Consider the following 17,888-nt stretch of genomic DNA (forward strand, 5'->3'; position numbering starts at 1 on the left):
GACAGAATAGACTTGATGGGCTGACTGGCCTAATTCTGCTCCTATGTCTTATGGTCTTGCCATAGTGACTATTAGAATGCAACAGCAAATTTGTACACAAAGACCCAGAAAGTGATGTGGTTGACTGATGATGACCAGAATTTAGGAATAAACTCCCCAGCTTTTTTCCAAATAATTGTGTGTTTTTCTAATGAATCTAAACTACATGGACAGTCTCAGTTTAATGCTTACTCATTAAGCTGCCACTCCTGACAGTGAAGGTAATGAGCAGTCCCAGTTACATGCACCAATGCCCTTGAAAAGAGAATCCTACAAAAAGTAGTGGTTACAGCTCTGCCCATCACGGGTAAAGCCCTCCCCCCACCCCCTCCCACCATCATTGAGTACATCTACCCGAACGTTAGTGCAGGAAAGCAGCATTCATCTGCAGGCACGTCTACCACCCAGGCCATGCTCTCTTCTCACTGCTACCCTCAGGAAGGTAGTACAGGAGCTTCAAGACTCACACCACCATTAGGCTCTTGAACTAACGGAGATAACTTCATTCAACTTCACTTGCCTCATCATTGAAATGTTCCCACGACCCATGGAGTCACTTTGAAGGACTCTTCATCTCAGGTTCTTGATATTTATTGCTTATTTATTTATTATTATTTCTTTCTTTTTGTATTTGAACAATTTGTTATCTTTTGCATACTGGTTGAATGTTCAAGTTGGTGCGGTCTTTCTTTATTCTGTAATGGTTAATATTCTGTTCTGGATTTACCTAGTGAGCCCAGAGGAAAATTAATCTCAGGGTTGTATATGGCGATATATATGTACTTTGATAATAAATTGACTTTGAACTTTAAAGTGTTTGGAATGGTGCTCGAATTCACAACCCTCTGACTGCGGTTGTGAATTAATTATTGTTCTATTTTGATTCCTTCCACTATCATTTGAACCTTCTGCTTTTTGGTACTGATACATCAGCTTGCAGACAGGAACATAGAAACATAGAAACATAGAAAACCTGGAGCACAATACAGTGCTGTGCTGAACATGTACTTATTTAGAAACTATCTAGGGTTACCCATAGCCTTCTATTTTTCTGAGCTCCATGTATCTATCCAGAAATCTCATAAGAGACCCTATCGTATCCACCTCCACAACTGTTGCCGGCAGCCCATTCCACACACTCACCACTCGCTGCGTAAGAGACTTACCCCTGGCATCTCCTCTGTACCTACTTCCAAGCACCCTGACATCTCCTCTGTACCTACTTCCAAGCACCTTAAAACTGTGCCCTCTCGTGTTAGCCATTTCAGCCCTGGGGAAAAGCCTCTGACTATCCACACGATGGAACCTATGATCCTATCAGAGAATAAGGATTGTATAAAATCATGAGGGACGTAAATATGGTGAATGCACACAGTCTTTTTCCCAAGGTGAGGGAATCAATAACTAGAGGTATGGTTTAAAATAAGAGGGGTGAGATTTAACAGCAACCCCTGAGAAACAGCTGTTTCCATCCAGAGGGTGGTCATATATGAAATGAGCTACATGAGAACGTAGTTGAGACAGGAACATTAACAAAGTTTAAAAGGCACTTGGACAGGTACACGGATAAGAAAGGTAGAGAGATATGGGTCAAATGTGCCAAATGAGATTAGCTAAGATGGGAATCTTGGTTGGCATGGATCGACTAGGCAGAAGGCCCCAATTCCATGTTATATGACTCTATGGAACTCTAACTGTGAGGAAGGTTCTCCCTGACAAATCAAAATCTTCATACAGGGGCAGCATGGAGTATCTGGATCATGATGTCCCCAAGCTCCCTACCTTCCCACTTCCTCCTACCCTGCATTCCACCCCTTTGCCATTCCTCCTCATGGGTCACTACAACACAGGTGAATTGGATCCAGGTGTTTTGACTGCAACCCAAGACAGTTACCTGCTTACATAAATAAAGCATATGTAATTAAGGACCAGAAACTAAAAACAGCCAGGCTCCCAGGCCATGGACCATCTTGGGGTCCCATGAGATTCTAAAGAATTTCAGTCTTTGGTAGTTGAATTTTAAGCAGATACATTAAGACTTCCAGTGGAGCCAAGTCTTCATTTACCTTCCCCAATATGCAAGGGTACAGATTCCCAGTTTAGGGGCAATAACAACCATATAATGCCTGCAATTGTGCACATAATTCTTTACATACAACATTACTGGTCCAAATTACCCACCCGACATTGCCCCCAAATGAACTTACTCTCAACTTCTTCTCAATCTGCGCAATGCCATTATTATCTTAGTGAAGGCATTTAATCAGTGATTAAACTAATAGTTACACAACATAGAACAATAAGCACAGGAAGAGACCCTTCAGCTCGCAATGCTATGGCAAATTGATCGCTGGTTCATAAGGGAGGTGCTTTTCTCTTCACACTTCTAACTGGTTGGCTTGATTCATGATGAAGTGTGGCCCAAGAGGGGAAGACGTGAGTCTCTCTGTTTGGGAGCTGGGGTTGGATCAATCTTTGTCTGGCATCTTGTCCATGGCCGTTTCATCATGGGTGGCCCTGAGCTGGCGTCGCCTGACCGAGTCCTTGAAGCACGCAAGCTTCCGCACGGCGGCAATGTGTTGATCTAGGTCGTGGCCAAACTGATTAAACCAGTAATAAAACAGTTAACTAAACTTTCTTTTTAAATCTTTTTATTAATTATTATTGAAAATCAACAACAGAGAAAAATACATCAAAATAATCAAGATAATATATCCATATGTAGAGTAAGAGTTAAACTATCAACCAAACTGAACAGTGTATCAATAATAATCAAAAAACAAAGTATTAAAGTTTTTTTTATGGAAAAAAGGAAAGAAAGTAAAAAAAGAACCCTTACTAACTAAAACTGAGAAAACCCCTAACAGCTAAAAAAAGGGGGGGGGGGAACCTCATTTGGAGCACAAACCCGGAGCTATGCACCATACAAGCTTCCATAAAAAAAAGACATCAAACCGCCAACCAAATCTATATAACCAAGCATTAGAAAAGGACCATCTGTATTAACTTAAGTCAAATGATAATAATGGGCAAAAGAACCCCACCTTTTCTCGCAGTCAAATTTAGGAAAAAAAGTTCGACTTCTAATTTTTTCCAAACTAAGACATAACATCACCTGAGAGAACCATTGTATCAAAGTGGGATCAGAGGCACCTTTCCATTTTAATATAATAGCCCTTCTAGCCAATAATGTGACAAATGCAATTACGTATTGGTCAGATATAGAAATACCGTGAATATGTTGAGGAATTATACCAATCAAAACTGTCAATTTATTAGGTTGTAAATTGATTTTTAAGCTTTAGAGATTGTAGAAAAAATAGATTTCCAAAATTGTTATAAAACAGTTAACTAAACTAATCCCTTCTGTCTACACAATGCCCATATTTATTCATCCTTTGCACATTCATATGCCTATCCAAGGATTGTGCATCTTAGTTGCTTCAGCACAATGACCAATATTGCCTACATTTAACAATGTTAAGCATTCTTATAAATTGCCAGGTTACAGTTACTAGTCTTATAATAATTCATACATATTATTCCCAAGTCTCCTGTCATTAAACCACATTGGCAACAGCTCTCATTTGATATGCAAGCATGAACTGCAAACAGGCAGCTGGAGAACGCACCAAAACCTCCTCACTCCAGGAAGGCATCAAATTAACCTCCCCTGATCTTACAGCTAACATTACTCATTTTGTTAACCAACATTCTCATTTGTAAGAATTGAAAAGATTTAGGTGTCCCCTGCTCCCGTAACAAGATCAACAGCTGAAAATTGATGTTAAAATTAATTGAAAATTAGATATATTTGACATGCAGTTCATTGTTTTCTGGCTGGATCTCTTGGTGCACAGTTCAGATCATCTGGAGGTTGCCAGTATTTTATTTCTGCCAAAGAATATGTCAGTATGGGAATTCCCTGTAAAAATGACAGAATGTTATCCAGAACACCTGGAGGGTACAAATATCAGCTGCTTTGAATGCAAAAGAGCTGCTTGATTTTCCAATTTCTGCTACACCCAGGTGACCCAATGCAGCTGAACACTCGGCAAGGACGATCTTTCATATGTTTTTGCTCTATGCTTTTTAGGATCCGATTTTGCAAAATGACATTTAGAAAACTTACATTTCTGCAACAAAGACATTATTTTCAAACGGGACTGTGTTATTAAATGATATGACTCTTCCTTGGAAAGTATACAGTCTTGTTTCAGCCTCCATCTATCCTTCCCCTCCCAGAAATCTGCTCATCCAAATCTGTGTTGCATATAGCTTATCTCAAACCAAGCTCCCCCTTCCTTCACAGTGCCTTAACTTGACCTTTGGAACAACGTAGCAACGCCTCGTACTAAAATTCTCACCAAAAATTCCCTTCATTTCCTTGGCCTTCTCCACCTCCTCCGGTCTATTGCACTCTGAAACTTCTGCATTCCTTCAGCTCCAGATTTCCAAGCTCTTGAATTCCCTCTTTCAAGACTTCCAACTCTCAATCTTTCCTCATTCAAAGTTCTCCGTTAAAACTACCGCTTTGAACAGGTTTTTTGGCAAAATCTCTTTATGTAACTGGATATGAATTTTTTTCTCTTTGACAATTCTGCAAAGTACACCCAAGGTCATTTTGCTTTGCTGAAGGTGCTATCTACGTGCTACTTTGTTGTTTTTCTTCCACACAGGAACACTTTTGTATCCTAATGTCCATCCCTGAGCTCTTCCCTTATGACCTTTCAGCTGTGATGTTGAGAGTGTAGGCGTCAAAGAGCTTTTGTCATGCTCTGCTATTTGAGCTATTTCTTGCTTTGATCCATGAGATATGTTAACATTTAATTTAATGAGTCAAGAAATATAAAGCTAGCAGCAGTCAACGTGGTGCTCCCGATGCAGTCTCCTCTACATTGGTGAGAGACTTGATGAAGATTGGCGGACCGCTTTGTCGAGCACCTTCACTCCATCCACCAAAAGCAGGATTTCCTGGTGGCCAAGTATTTTAATTCCACTCCACATTCCTACTCCAACATGTCGGTCCATGGTCTCCTCTAATGCCACAATGAGGCCACTCTCAGGGTGGAGGAGCCACACCTCATATTCCATTTGAATATGCTCCAACATGTTGGCATGTACATCAATTTCCCTAACTTCCAGTATTTTTTCCTCGTCCTCTTTCCCTCTTCAATTCCCGACTCTGGCTTGCCCTTGCCTTTTCTCTTCTCCTCACATGCCTATCACCTCCCCCGGTACCTCTCCTCCTTCCCTTTCTCCCACGGTTCACTCTCCTCTCCGATCAGATTCCTTCTTCTCCAACCCTTTACCTTTTCCACCTATCACCTTCCAGCTTCTTACTTCATTCACCCTCCCCCACCTACCTGGCTTCACCTATAAACTTCCAGCTTGTACACCTTCTTATTCTGGCTTCGTTTTCTTTCCTTTCTGGTCCTGATGAAAGGTCTTGGCATGAATTGTCGACTATTTATTCATACCCATAGATGTTGCCTGATCTAAGTTCATTCAGCATTTTGTGTATGTTGCTCTGGATTCCCAGCATCTGCAGAATCTCCTGTTCAGTCAAAATGGCCATTAGATTTCACTAAAAACAAATGGATATGTTCGTGATTTTAGGCCATAAATTTAAGATATTTTGATTCAGTGGATGGAAAAGACAATGTAGCAAAAATCCACAAACTAGTGAATAGCTTGACATAAATAGATGAAATAACTTAGCAGCAACATCTCTTTTTATTTAGCAGCAAGTACAAAGTAGTAAATTAAAATTTTGTTGCAGGAAAATGTGGATCTCAGCATTGCAACCAGCAAAAGCATGGCCTGGTTACTAGGCCCTAATCAATTGACATGAGAACGCTATTACCCACCTCTCCCCACCAAACTTCACCATCATGATACTTGTACAACACCTTTGATAACATTGAGATGATAACACCTTTGATAACATTAAGAAGTGAAACCACTGAGGTAGTTCTGTTGATTACTGTTGAAATATAGACGGAACAAATGCCATTTTGCATTAAGCTTCTTCCTACAGATAGCAATGAGATAACTGAACAAGGCTTCCTCAGCAGGTTTGTGGGTGGGCCTTGCTCTGGCTCACCCAAGTGACTGGTTTATATCTCACAAGAATTCTTGAGGGAAAGCCACATCTGGAAGAAGACTGTCTCTCAACAAATTGTCAGTGATGTTAACTAACAATATGCCGCTTGCAAAAAATAATCCTAATTATTCCTATTCACTATTTTCTACCTGTCAGTCCAGTCCAGTATATTACCCCAATTTTATGCACTTTTGCACATTAACTTCCTATGTGGGGTAACACAAACAAAATGCTGGAGGAACTCAGAAGGTCAGGCAGCATCTATGGAGAGGAATAAAGACTCAATGTTTTGGGCTGAGACCCTTCATCAGGACTGGAAAAGAAGGTGAAAGAAGCTAGAATATGGTGGTGGTGGAGCTGATGAAGTACAAGCTTAAAGATGATGTGAAGTGAGAATCCTCCTATGTGTAGCTTCTGAAGATCTAAATAAGTGGCACCTTTTCTGTCCTACCACTTATATTCTTAAAAAAATTCAGTAGATTTGTTAAATGTGGTTCAGTTTTTATAAATCCATGTTGACTTGGTCCAATCTCATTGATATTTTCTAAGCACCTTTTGTAATAGGATCTAACAATTTTAGATTGTTTTCGCTCCCCCTTCTTTTTATAAATAGTGGGTTTACATTTACTTCTCTTTGATCTTGTAAAATTAACCCATGGAATTTTTGGACACTACAAACCATGCATTCGCTATTTCCACAAAACTATTATTTTGGGGTACAAATTACCATGACTTGTGGACTTCTTTGTTTTCAGCCCCAATAACTGCTGTAGACATTTTTATTTAACCAATACCAAGCTCCTTCATTTCCTCCTCTTTATTAGCCTTTTATTTTCCTAGCATCTCTGGGAAGTTATTTGTGTTCCCTTTTCTGAAAACAGAACTAAGTTATTTACTTGTCACACACAAAAGGAGCTGGAGATCATCAGTGGATCCGATGGCATCTATAGAGGGAAACGGACAGTTGATATTTCAGGTTGAAGTCCTTCATCACCTCTGGATTTTTGATATCTGCAATCTCTCATGCCTACTTTTATTTAATTGTTCTCCCATATCTTTATTCTTCTTCCCATATCCTGTTTCTGGCCATAGGAAACCTACATATGCCTTCACTGATCTTTTATGCATTCAGGAACTTTTATGGCCTACTTTTTCAATTCCTTGTGAGCTTACTGTGTTCTGTCTTTATCAAACTCTTGGGCCTCTTTTGTTGGAATCTGAACTGTTACTAAACTTCAGAGCTGTCACTTTTTATAGCAACTTTATATTACTGCATCTAATACTAGCCTTGATTTATTCTGCTAGGGTCCCTTTTTTTTATTGTGGCTGCCACATTTATTCTCTAAATGTTAGCCATTGCTTTCCCATTATCATATCTTTCAATGAAGCTCACCCGCCTACCATAGCCAACTCTCCATACATTCATAGGTTTTTTTTGTTTAGATGTGGAACTCTACATGCCGAGCTGTTTTACTTTCCATCTTTATGAAGAATTAATGTCTTATTCAGAAAAAGGTGCACCTTCTTCATCTCTGCACTGTTTGTCACTTGGTCATCTGCTAATGTCTCTTGAAAGAAATTGAATCCATAAACTACTGACTCAGAAACAAATGTGTTACCAAATAGACCACAGCTGACAGACAAACAAACCCAGTGATTGGCTACAATGCTGCAAAATCATTACTAAAAGAAGTTTACTAATTAAAAATAAGGGACGTAATTGAGACAGACAAGGTTAACACATGTGGGGTGAAAAGAAGCAAACATTAAGTCATGAATATTAAGAAGTAATTAATGGCAGGAAATACACATGATGAATCATTTGAAAACAACTATTTGGGTCAAAGGAACTATTTGTTATGGAATTCTATGTTATTAATAATTGCTATCGTTACCAAGATTTTATATTATTTATGATTTTTATGGAGGACTGGAGGATAGCCAATGTTGCTCCACTGTTTAAAAAATGGTCCAAGAATAAACCAGGATATTACAGCCCAGTGAGTCTAACATTAGTAGTAGGAAAGTTATTGGAATGTATTTTAAGGGACCGGATATATAAGTATTTGGATAGACATGGACTGATTAAGGATAGTCAGCATGGCTTCGTGCGTGGTAGATCATGTCCAACCAATCTTGTAGAGTTTTTCGAGGAAGTTACTAGGAAAGTGGATGAAGGCAAGGCAGTGGATGTTGTCTACATGGATGTTAGTAAGGCACTTGACAAGGTCCCACATGGGAGTCTGGTCAAGAAGGTTCAGTTGCTCGGCATTCAGAATGAGGTAGTAAATTGGATTAGCCATTGGCTATGTGGGAGAAGGCAGAGAGTGGTAGAAGATGGTTGCCTCTCTGACTGGAGGCCTGTGACTAGAGCTGTGCCACAGGAATTGATGCTGGGCCCGTTGTTGGTTGTCATCTATATCAATGATTTGGATCGTTAACTGGATCAGCAGATTTGGGGATGATACCAAGATTAGCGGTATAGTGGATAGTGAGGAAGGCTATCATGGCTTGCAAGGGAATTGTGTCAGCTGGAAAAATGGGCTGAAAAATGGCAGATGGAATTCAGCGCAGACAAGTGTGAGGTGTTGCACTTTGGTAGGACCAACCAGGGTAGGTCTTACACAATGAACAGCAGGCCACTGAGGAGTGTGGTAGAACAAAGGGATCATTGAAAGTGGCGTCACAGGTAGATAGGGTCCTAAGGAAAGCACTTGGCACATTGGCCTTCATAAAACAATTTACTGAGTATAGAAGATGGGATATTATTTTGAAGTTGTATAAGATATTGGTGAGACCTAATTTGGAGTATTGTATGCAGTATTAGTCACCTGCTTACAGGAAAAATGTGAAATAGTTTGAAAGAGTGCGGAGAAAATTTACAAGAATGTTACCAGGTCTGGAGGACTTGAGTTATAAGGAAAGATTGACCAGGCTTAGAACACAGAAGATTGAGAAGAGATTTGATAGAGATATACAAAATTATAAGGGGTAAAGTCAGGGGAAATGCAAGTAGGCTTTTTCCATTGAGGTAGTGTGGGACTACAACCGGAGATCATGGCTTAATGGTGAGAAAAGTGAGAAGTTTAAGGGAAACACGAGGGGAAGCTTCTTCACTCAGAGGGTAGTGAAAATGCGGAATGAGCTGCCAGCACAAGCAGTCCGTGTGATCTCGATTTCAACGTTTGAGCAAAGTTTGGATAGGTACATGGATAGCAGGAATACAGATGGCTATGGTCCCGATACAGGTCATTGGGAGTAGGCAGTTTAAATGGTTTTTGGCACGAACTAGAAGGGCTGAAGGGCCTGTTCCTGTGCTGAACTTCCCTATTACTTTATAACTAAGAAAGCTAATTCTGCAGCTTAGATAACTTTTCTGCTTATGGAGAATTTGGAGCCAATGGACTGAGCAGGTTGACCACAACCTGCAGTCACAGTTACTCACAGAATTGCATTATTTTATAGAATTCTTCTGCAAATTTTTAACTTGCATTTGAGGTACATATAACCAGTTAATCAGACTGTCTAGAAGTTCATTGGTAATACTAAGGCATTGATTTCTCTTCATATTGCTGTACTATATATTTTACGTCTGTGTCTGTTCCACTGTGACCTCGAAGACAGTTAAGATGCAGTGTTCACTTAACTATAACGCGCTCTAAGGTTTCACTGCTAATGTAATGGCCTCTCGGTATCGTTTCATAGCTAAGGTAATGGTTTCTCTGTAGCGGTAATGTTTGGGTTATGACTAGAGATAATGGGGGCTTTGGAATGCGCGCTATCCAATTAGAGGCATGTTGTTCTTTCTTATGGGTCTGGGAGCAGGGATTTTGCTGTCTTTTGCCAGGAAGAGATGAGGAGAGAAGACGCGAATGGAGAGAGTTGGTGCACCGCCGGATGGAGTGGACTTGAAGTGAGGGTCCAAGGGTTGGCGACACTCATAGGAGGTCGACAGGAAACAAATGGACGGAACAGTGAGCTCCAACGTTGTGCATTAGACTGTTTCATGAGAACAGGTCCTTTTCCTTTTTTGTTTCTTTACTAACTATATAGTCAAATTAAGAATTATAAAGCTCAATCATTCAATCACATATTGTGTACTGTTTGTTATTTCATGGTACTGATTTGCAACAGGGGACACATCATGCAGCATCCACCCAAACAAGATTTCTTAAGTTTGGCTGGGCCAGGGGCTGTCTTCCCCTCGATTAAGCTACTAGCCGAACCAAGGATTACATAACTATTGAACAATAGAAGTTAAACCAATGGTCAACCTAATTACTTCAAAGCATCCTGTTAAAGACACTCTATTGCATACTTGTTCATAAGTTTCAAACACATTGATCAGTTCACAATACAGGAGAAACTGTTAATTAAGTGAAGAAAAACATCTGGATATGCATCATACTTTTCAACTGGAACTGAGCAGAAACTGGAGAATGGCTGGCATGGAAGGATTCTGAACCAAAAACATTTATAATTTAAAACTTTGCTTATTAGAAGAGCAAAAGCACAAAGCATGAATGAAGCTCTTTCAAAATACCAATGAAGGAAGTCTTGTTTACAATGGGAGAATAACATGTAAAGACAATTAAGGGATGAAGTTCCTTAAAATTCATTTTAGTTTTAAGTATATGTTAATCATGGAATCATTGTACAATAATGTATGCATTTAGATGGTCAAATGCAGGAAGTAAAACATGTCAAAGTTGAGTGTCTCTATACTGTAATTCCAATTAAATTTGATCAACCTGCACACTCACAATCACCCAATCACTACCTTCAGTTAGAAATCACTATCAAAAGAAAGCTTTTCTACCTTTAGCAAGTATTCAGCCAAGGAAACAAAAAAAAAATCAGTGGAGTCGCAGAGGGTCATCATTTCTGATATGAACAATATTCATGCTTCAAGAGAGAAAGATGCTCATAACCTTAAAAAAATCTATATGCTCAACTGAGGAAAAAACTTCATTGTTCCACTTGCCATTATAAATGTAATACTTCTTTGTTGCATTGTTTGATTGAAGATTTACATGTATGATTTTGGAAGCCGATTGTGATCACTGCGGGTATCTGATCACAGGTCACTGAGCTCACTAAAGCTACATGTGGGGACATCGGTTTTGCTGGCTATTTAAGTTCAAAGCCAGTATTTTAAAAGTAGTTTAATACCTTTAAAAATAATCCAAAAAAAAAGATTTTCTCTTGGCTCCAAGTCATGATTAATGTTTAAATTTGCAGTGAGAATGAACACCTGGCCTTAAGCAAGCAAAAGGTTATTTCATGAATCAAACATATTGAAAAGGTCCAAGAATGTCAATCAAAAGAAAATGATGCAACATACATCAAAGTTGCTGGTGAACGCAGCAGGCCAAGCAGCATCTATAGGAAGAGGCGCAGTCGACGTTTCAGGCCGAGACCCTTCGTCAGGACTAACTGAAGGAAGAGTTCAAATCCCTTACTCACTCTTCCTTCAGTTAGTCCTGACGAAGGGTCTCGGCCTGAAACGTCGACTGCGCCTCTTCCTATAGATGCTGCTTGGCCTGCTGCGTTCACCAGCAACTTTGATGTATGTTGCTTGAATTTCCAGCATCTGCAGAATTCCTGTTGTTTACGTAAAAAGAAAATGATCCGGCTTTGTTTACATCAGGGGTCCCCAACCTTTATTGCACTGTGGACCGGCTTAATATTGACAATATTCTTGCGGACCGGCTGACCGGGGGGTGGGGGGGGGTGTCCAAGTAGGGTTAAACTTACCTCAACATGTCTTTTACAGTTAGGGTTGCCAACTTTCTCACTCCCAAGTAAGAGACAAAAGTAGCAGTCAAATCCTGGGACACTTGTGTTTACTCCAGAAAAGACTACCATGACCATGAAGCCTTGCACGGGCATCTGTGTGCGCATGTGATGTGCGCATGCACGTCCGCGCCGATTTTTTTTCTCCCACAAATCGGTTTTGCCTTCATCTTCCTGACTATACTGTACATACATTATTTCTACATTTTATAGGCTGTGTATTTATCATATAATTCCTGCTTTTACTATATGTTAGTGTTATTTATTTTCGGTTTTATGTGTTATTTGGTATGATTTGTTAGGTTATTTTTTGGGTCTGGGAATGCTCAAAAAATTTTCTCATATAAATTAATGGTAATTGCTTCTTTGCTTTACACCATTTTGGCATGAAAGGTTTCATAGGAACGCTCTACCTTAGAGGGGGAAATACGGGACGAACCAATTTTGCCCAATATACGGGATGTCCCGGCAAATACGGGACAGTTGGCAACCCTATGTTCAAGTTCAACAGTGCGTGAGGAAAGGTGCAGTTCACTCATATCATTTCTTCACGGCCCGGTAGCACACACTTTGCGGCCTGGTACCGGTCCGTGGCCCGGTGGTTGGGGACCCCTGGTTTACATGACCAGTACAATTTGCAATAATGATTGAACAGAATTATTTTTGCTCCATTAATCCCCTGCTTGTTTCTTTCTCACAGCCAATCAACATTCATTGTGGGGGTAAGAGTCAGTGAGTTGTAAATCACTTACTAGACAATGTTTCCTTCTAAAACAATGGGCAATGATCAACAAAGTGAAAAAATAAATCTAACAGACTTCATTTCTTCATCCGCTGGTACTTTAAGTTATAGTGTCAACATTTCTTTAACAACTTAGCTTGATGCAGATATTCTGTCTGGAGGAAGCTCATCCTTACACACCTATCCACTGCCTGCAGGACACAAGTCAAGAATGTAATACGTACCATGACGCACATTTTAAACTGGTGCCTCAGTGGTGAAGTCAACATCTGATGCAAAGGTTGTGGGTTCACATCCCAGTCCATAATCGACCCTCAGTATAGCAATGCAGACAAGAGATACTTAGGGACAGTTGTGTTGTTGGACATGTGAATCTACCTTTTTTCTAGGTATAGACATTCACTGACAAAGCCAGCTTTTATTGCCCGTCCCTAACACTTCTGAGAAAGTGGTGAAGAGCCTCATCCTTGAAGTGCTGCTGTCCCTCTGATGAAGGAGGACCACAATGCTGCTGGGAAGGGAGTTTCACAACAAAAGGCTAGTGGCGTATTTCCAAGTTGAGATGCTGTGTGTGTCTTTATGAAGAACCTGCCTGTGGTTGAAGAAAGAGTGCCAATCAAAGTCACTCATGGCAGGGTACCCATCCTCTGACATGCTCCTGTAGTCATAGTATTTTTGTGACCGGTGCAATTGGGTTCTCATCAGTGGTGAGCTGCAAGATATCAAGTGGTGCCGATAAATGGTGAACCTTTGCTTGCAGCTCTGATGGGAATCATCAAATATTCCCATTGAGGACTACTACAGCTGAAACCCACAGTCACAGCCATCGATAATTCAGTAAGCAACGTTGTTTTAAGAAGATTAAAAAAATCTACTGATCCTCAGAATTGATGTACCCTGTATGGCAAACTCAGATCATGAGTGCAGTTCCCCTTTTAAAAAACAGAAGCAGAGAAGATATGCTGGGCTACATGGGCTACAGATATGACTGAAACACAGACGCCTTAGAACCTCCCCCCCCCCCCCCCCCAAGTTCCCGACTATCTTGCTGACGAATGTACGGTCTCTGGAAAATGAAATTGAAGACTTCAGAGCAAGATTACAGTACCAGAGGGACATCAGGGACTGCTGTGTACTTTGCTTCACAGAAATATGGCTAACGCCTGCCATTTTGGATGCAGCTATGCAGTCCAATGGATTCAGCATTCACCTTAAAGACAGGTCAATTGACTCTTTTAAGGTAGAGGAGGGGGAGTATGATCATGATTAACTCATTGAAGTACACAGATGTGACAGTTCTGTCTCAGTCCTGTTCACCTGACCTAGAACATCTAGTGATCAAATATCATCCATTTTATCTTCGGAGGGCGTTTTCTGCTGTCATCCTGGTAGCTGTGTACATTTCACCTCAGGCCAACATTTGGCAGGCACTGGAGGAGCTGAGCATCATGATCAGTAGTCATGAAACAGCACACCCTGATGTCTTCACTATCATTGCAGGGAATTTCAACTAGGCCAGCTTGAGGAACGACTGCTAACATATCACCTGCGGAACTAGAAGAACCAACATACTTAACTGCTGTTATACCACCACCAAGAAAGCTTACTGTGCCATCGCACTCCTGCACTTTGGACAGTCCAATCAGCTGGTTGTACTTCTACTCCTTGCAACAAGGCAGATAATAAAGCTGGCAGCCCCAGTGATGAGGACCAAGAAGGTACAATCAAGGAAGGCGGAGGAGCTCTCCAGGGGTGCTTTGAGTCGGTGGACTGGAGAACACTCAGGGATTCATTTTTGAATTTCACCAACTTCATCAAGGCATGTGTGGATGAGTGAACGCTTTTGAGAACGTACCAGACATACCCAAACCAAATGCCATGGATGAATCAACAGATTCATAGCCTGCTGAGGGCTACATCTGTGGTAATCAAAACCAGTGATCCAGAACTGTACAAGAAGTCCACGTACGGCCTGCAGAATGTTCTTGAAAATATTGTTATTTTAAGAGCAAAATAACAACAGCGATTGAAGTTAAAGATGCATGTCAGCTCTGGCAGAGTTTTCAGGCCATTATTTCCCACAAGGCAAAACCTAACATCATGAATGCCTGTGATGCTTCACTCCCAGATGAGCTAAATGTCTATTATGCATGTTTGAAAGGGAGAATAAACCTACGCCTGTGCAAATCATTGCAGCAACTGGCGACCCTGTAATCTTGTCTCAGAGGTCGAGGTCAGAATATCTTTTATGAGGGTAAAGGCTCACAAGGCGTCAGGCCCTGGTAGAGCTCAGAAAACCTGCGCCAACCAAGTGGCAGGAGTGTTCAAGGACATCTTCGGTCCCTCACTGTTGCAGTCGCAGATTCCACCTGCTTCAAATGGGCGAAAGTCATTTCAGTACCCAAGGAGAGCAGGCCACTGCCTCAGCAACAATCATCCAGTTGCACTCACATCTACTACAATGAAGTGCTTTGAGAGATTGGTCATGGCCAGAATAAACTTTTGTCTAAGCAAGGACCTGGGCCCATTGGAATTTGCCTATTGCAATAATAGATCACAGTGGTCTTACTGGCGCTCCATTCATTCACTTGGACAATAGCAATACCTATGTCAGGCTACCATTTATTGATAAAAGCTTGGCATTCAACACCATCATACCCTCAGTACTAATTGACAAGTTCCAAACCTTGGCTCTCTGTACCTCCCTCTGCAACTGGATCCTTGACTTTCTCATAAAAAGACAACAGTCAGTGTAGACCTGGAAATAACATCTCCTTATTGCTGACAATCCACACTGGTGTACCTCAAGGATGTGTGCTTAGCCCACTGCCCTACTCTCTCTACACCCATGACCAGGTAGCTGGGCACAGTTTAAATGCCATCTATAAATTTGCCAATAACACAACTATTGTTCGCAGGATTTCAGTTGGTGATGAGGGATACAATATTGAGATAAATAGATCAGCTGCTTGAATGCTGTTACAACAACAACCTTGCACTCAACATCAGTCAGACCAAGGAAATGATTGTGGATTTCAGTAAGGAGAAGTCAAGGGAGCTCACACCAGTCTTCACTGAGGGATCAGCACTGGAAAGAGTGAGCAGTTACAAATTCGTGAGTGTCAACGTCTCTGAAGATCCAGTTTGAGCCCAACATATTGATGCAATTACAATAAAGGATCAACAGTAGCCATATTTCATTAGGAATTTTGAGAGGCTTGGTACGTCACTGAAGACTCTTGCAAATTTCTACGGATGTACCAGGGAGAGCACTCTAACTGGTTGTATCACCATCTTGTATGGAGGGACCACTATGGAGGAACAGAAAGTGCTGGAGAAAGTTGCAAACTCATCCAGCTCCATCATGGCCACTATCCTCTCGGGCATCAAGGACATCTTCAAGATGCAGTGAAAAGCATCCATTAATCAGGACCCACATCACGCAGGACATGCCTCCAGTGCTACCATCAAGGAAGACACACTCAACATTTTAGGAACAGCTTCTTCCCCACCACCATCAAATTTCTGAATGTATAGTACCTCCGATTTTCTTTTTTGCATTACTTGTTTAATTTAATTTGTCTATTAATATATATTATTGTATTTTTAATTTTTTTAATTATGTATTGCAAAGTACTGTTGCTGCAAAACAACTTACTTCATGGTATGTTCTATGCCGGTGATACTGTACCTGACTCAGCATTGGTAATGCCTCTGAATGTCTAGTATGGGTGCTTGAAGGAAGGTTCTCCCAGGATCCTGGGCAATACGTCACCTGAACACCTAGCAGCCTCTGTGATACAATGAAACAGCAGTACATGAACATTTACTGCTGTATGTCCTACACTTTAAAAGCTTGTCATTGACTGTGAAGTATTTGAAATGTCTCGAGGCACCGTAAATATTTCAGTTCTGTTGTTCAAACTGGTTTACTATTGCCTTTAACGTAGTCAAGTAGCAGGATATTCCTTGCATCCTGCAGTTACTCATGGTTTATCTTCAATATACACATTACCGGTTGCTTTTTAAAAACCTATCACACACTGTTTCTAATTATAATTACATTACATCTTTCCCATTTTATGGTTTTGTAGCAATCTTTTGGCATGTAAAAAAAGAAAGGAAAAGTGGAAGTTTGCTATTTTCAGGCACTAAGTGTAAACAAATGGCAACTCCTGACAAACACCAAGACTTATAAACAAACACTAGTGTGTTCCCTCTGGCAAGATAACTTGGCAGAACTTGTAAATATCGGGGCTATAAATACCAGTCACGCAACAGGCACAGGTACAACTGTACAAAAAAGAATCACGGCCCATCTATGTTGCCTTTCACTCCCCTGGCAGTCCCTAGAAATAAAGAATTGCTGACTTATCATATCAAACAATCTCTATACATCTCTTCAACAGACCTATGAGTGACTCAAGGAAAACCCACAAAATGGAGAACTTTGGGAACCGTAAGCCAGCTTCATCTATTCACCTCGAGTTAATGCATGTGAGATCTTCAATTATCCATGCACAATAGAATTTTTCTTCTGAAGGGAATCTAGTTTTTCTTGTCCCCAGGGAGCATATTTTATAATAGGACATTCACTGGAATCCCAAGGCACTTTTTCTCTCTGGGGCTAATATCATAAGCTGTAATGGTTTTCTCTGATTCAGATGTTGACAAAGCTGTACTAATTATCCATCCCAAGCAGTGTTGAGACAATGCAGGTAGTATTTTACATGAACCATTACAGGCATTTGGTGACGATCTCTTTGCTGAATGTGATATCAAATTAGGACTGTTTGCTTTTTCCTGTGAAAGTTCCCTATGACATAGCATATTATATATCCAAGTAGTCAGTGGTTTATTTTGCAAGGCAGCAGGCTACAAATTTTTATACGTTGACACTTTAATATGACAGACGGTGTGAGACTCTTCTATTCACATACGCATGGATATAGGCAGAATATATCCATATTAAAGATACCCTGCTCAACTTTTTTTAAAGCAAGGGATATAGGAAAAATATCAATTATACATTTAATGGCCAACAGCTAATAATCTGGTCTCTCAGTGTCACCTCTTGAAGTCAACTACTATGAAGGAAAGTGATTCTGTTTGCCACAGTCTCATCTCATGAAGTTTGCTGTCAGCAGGTTGTACCAGCGGGTTCAGGTCAGAAATCAGCTCTTTAAGTAAAGCAGAAACGTTCAG

At 40.6% G+C, this 17,888-nt stretch overlaps 1 protein-coding gene across 11 annotated transcripts in view; it reads right to left on the reverse strand.

The window, feature by feature from the left end:
• The window catches only part of LOC134357955 (aryl hydrocarbon receptor-like), a 196,967-nt gene that overhangs the window by 124,464 nt on the left and 54,615 nt on the right, over positions 1 to 17,888 (reverse strand). Inside the window, exon 5 of one of the 11 annotated variants that reach the window (XM_063069773.1) lies at positions 16,375 to 16,476. The exons of the other annotated variants lie outside the window; for them this stretch is intronic. The gene's annotated coding sequence lies outside the window, so the exon portion shown is untranslated. The remainder of the gene's footprint in view (positions 1 to 16,374; positions 16,477 to 17,888) is intronic. 11 annotated transcript variants of the gene reach the window in all.

The sequence above is a fragment of the Mobula hypostoma genome, chromosome 17 (genome assembly GCF_963921235.1).
Source record: "Mobula hypostoma chromosome 17, sMobHyp1.1, whole genome shotgun sequence".
In the NCBI taxonomy this organism is placed as follows: Eukaryota; Metazoa; Chordata; class Chondrichthyes; order Myliobatiformes; family Myliobatidae; genus Mobula; species Mobula hypostoma.